This window comes from Tenrec ecaudatus, chromosome 1 (genome assembly GCF_050624435.1).
Source record: "Tenrec ecaudatus isolate mTenEca1 chromosome 1, mTenEca1.hap1, whole genome shotgun sequence".
Lineage (NCBI taxonomy): Eukaryota > Metazoa > Chordata > Mammalia > Afrosoricida > Tenrecidae > Tenrec > Tenrec ecaudatus.
The window spans coordinates 308,352,744-308,356,118 of NC_134530.1; the positions used below are offsets into that span (position 1 = coordinate 308,352,744).

General features: G+C 38.6%; 1 pseudogene; it reads left to right on the forward strand.

Annotated features, from left to right (window-relative positions):
- The first annotated feature begins 1,133 nt into the window (after window positions 1-1,133).
- Window positions 1,134-2,126, forward strand: LOC142437576 (olfactory receptor 14J1-like; annotated as a pseudogene).
- The last annotated feature ends 1,249 nt before the right edge of the window (window positions 2,127-3,375 follow it).

Consider the following 3,375-nt stretch of genomic DNA (forward strand, 5'->3'; position numbering starts at 1 on the left):
ATCCTCCCAACTGGCTCTATTGTTATTGCTCTAAACAGATACTTTCTTCACCAGTTTTACTCACATGCTTCAGTTAAAATATGTAGCACAAAAATATGCAGAATAAACTTCACTGGTTTAAAATACAGGCTGTGTTTTTAAAATATGCACCCATGTGACCACTGTAGCTACATGTTCTGTGTCATCTTGCCTCATATTCAATATCTCTGAGTATTCTATTTTTGAATCTTTACAAATTTGGGCCATTCAAATACTATTGCATTTTGCTTTAAATTTTATTTAATCCAGTTATGGCAAACATCAATTGATATGCTTATTAGTCAGTTTATTTTACTAAAATATACTATATACTATTTAATAGATTATACTAAAATGTACTAGAAAATATATGATCTGACACTTTTCTGAGAGAAACTTACAATGTTGAAGCTCACTTTATGGGATATAATAGGTTAAGGGTAGTGATTTTTGGTCCATTATCAATATATTATGTGGTCATTTTTCACACTAACTGTTTAAAGATATACATAAATGAAGAATTTCTTTCTCATACATGAAACTGAATTATAAATTTGCAATGACAGAATGTGGTGAGTTATGTAAATTGAAAGTGAAATTTTGAGAAAATAATACACCACACACTACTTTATACACACCAATGAGTGTGAGCTGAATGGAACACTGAGTGTCTACAAATGATTTATGGTCTACATGTCTCATTAGAGTCCTAATGGCATAGTGGTTACACATTGGGCTGCAGTCCACAAGGTGTGCAGTTCAAAAACACGAGGTGCTGAACAGGGAAAAATAGGAATTTCTGTTTCTGTAAAGGGTTAGTTACAGTCTCAGAAACAGTGGGGAAATTCTATTCTGTCTTATGGGGCCACCAGGAGTTGGCATTGACTTGATGGTAGTGAGAGAGTGAGATGTATCCTATTAATAAACTTGTGTCTATTTTCTTGCCTTTACTTAAATGATGACATAAGAATGAGCCAATGTCATCTGAGATGGTTCAAGATAACTATTAATATTTAAAGCTATTTGGTACATACAATGATAGATCAGTAATTAGTACTTTTTACCTTAACATCATGGAACAAATGGATTCAACTGATAAATAGCACATTCTTCCTATGCATGCCCATCTTCTCTTGCAGTAAGCATTGCCCTTGGAATTGAGAATAAGTATGACTAATTTAACTACAATGAGTGGATTTCTTCTCGTCACTTTTGCTGGCAATCCTGAGATCGAAATCTTACAGGCATCTCTTTTCTTAGTCTTCTACTTGGTGGCTTTAACTGGCAATATGCTCATTATCACTGCGACTTCCATAGATCATAGCCTCCACTCGCCTATGTATTTCTTCCTGAAGCACCTCTCTGTTCTGGATTTGTGTTTCATCACCACGACTGTACCAAGATCCATTTGTCATTCTTTCATGCACAGTGGCACTATTTCTCTCTGGGAGTGCATATTACAGTGTTTTGTATTAATAACCTGTTGTTCTACTGAGATGGCCATGCTCACAGTGATGTCCTATGACCGCTACGTGGCCATCTGCTTTCCACTGCGCTATGAAATCATCATGGACACCAGGACCTGTGTTTATGGAGTCTTAGCTTCCTGGACCAGTGGGATCATCTCTGGGCTCATGCATGCAGCTGCTACTTTCTCCATCCACTTCTGTGGTCCCCATGTCATTCACCAGTTCTTCTGCGATATCCCCCAACTCCTGAAACTCTCTTGCTCCAATGACTACATCCCGGAGCTTGGGGTCTGTGCCTTCGTGTCCTTGGCATCATTTGTTTGCTTCATCTCTGTTGGATTCTCCTACACACACATTTTCTCTACTGTGCTCAGAATGCCATCTGCTGAGAGTAGAGCAAAAGCTTTTTCGACTTGCCTACCTCATCTGTGTGTGGTCATATTATTTTTCTCTACTGGGCTCTTTGAGTTTGTAAGGCCACCTTCTGATTCTCCAACTCTCTTAGACTTTTTACTTACTATTGTTTATACAGTTGTGCCCCCAACATTCAATCCAATGATTTACAGTCTAAGGAACAAAGCCATGAAGACTGCTCTAAGAAAGGTGTTCACAGAAAGAAAACCCTGCCTGTTTTGCTAAGACAAGTATTCAATTCCAATTTGGGATTAAAAAAAACAAAAAATATTGGAAAGGTCATAACAAACTTATGCAAGTAATAAAAGCAAAATGAAAAACTGATAGTAGAGGAGGTTGTATAAATTAACTATCATTGAACAATGAAAATCCTTGAAATACACAGTTACAAATCAACAAGTCACGTTAGTTTTTTATGTGTATTATTTTTTAAATCATTTTTGGGGGGGCTCATTCGGTTCTTATCACATTCCATGCATACATTCATTGTGTCAAACACATATGTACATTTGTTGCCATCATCATTCTCATAACATGTGCCTTCTACTTGATCCCTTAATACCGGCTACTCATTTCCCCCTTCCCCCCATCTCTCTCCAACCTCATGGACCCTTCATAATTCATAAATGATTATGATTTTGTCATATGTTACACTGTCTGATACCTCCCCTGCCCCTCTTCTCTCCTGTCCATCACTCAGGGAGGATGCTATTCATAGATTCTTGTAATCGGTTCCCCTTTTCTACCCCACATTCTTTCCACGTTCCAGGCATCGCCACTCTCACCACTGGTCCTGGAGGAGTCATCTTTCCTGGATTCCCTGTGTTTCCAGTTGCTATCTAGACCAATGTACATCCTTTGGTCCAGCCAGATTTGTAAGGTAGAATTGGGATCATGATAGTGGAGGTGAAGAAAGCATTTAAGAACTAGAGGAAAGTTATGTGTTTCATCATAGTTACCATGTACACTGACTGGCTCATCTCTTCCCGACTACCCTTCAGTAATGGGATGACCAGTTGCCTACTGATGAGTTTTGAGTCTCCACTGTCCACTCACCCACATTTACAGTGATAAGATTATTTTTCCTTTGATGCTTCGTACCTGATACCTTTGACAGCTGGTGGTCAAACAGTCTGGTGTGCTTCTTCCATGTGGGCTTTGTTGCTTCTGAACTAGATGACTACTTTTTTACCTTCAAGCTTTTAAGACCCCAGACGCTATATCATTTGATAGCCAGACACCATCAGCTTTCTTCACCACATTTGGTTATGCACACATTTGTCTTCAGTGATCATATCAGGAAGTTGGGCACCGAGTGATATGATTTTTAGTTCTATAATGTCTGATAACTGGTCCCTTCTACATCTCATTGTCAGACAGGCTGGTGTGCTTCTTCCATGTAGGCTTTTATAATTCTCAGCTAGATGGCCGTTTGTTTATCTTTAAGCCTTTAAGACCCCAGACACTGTATCAC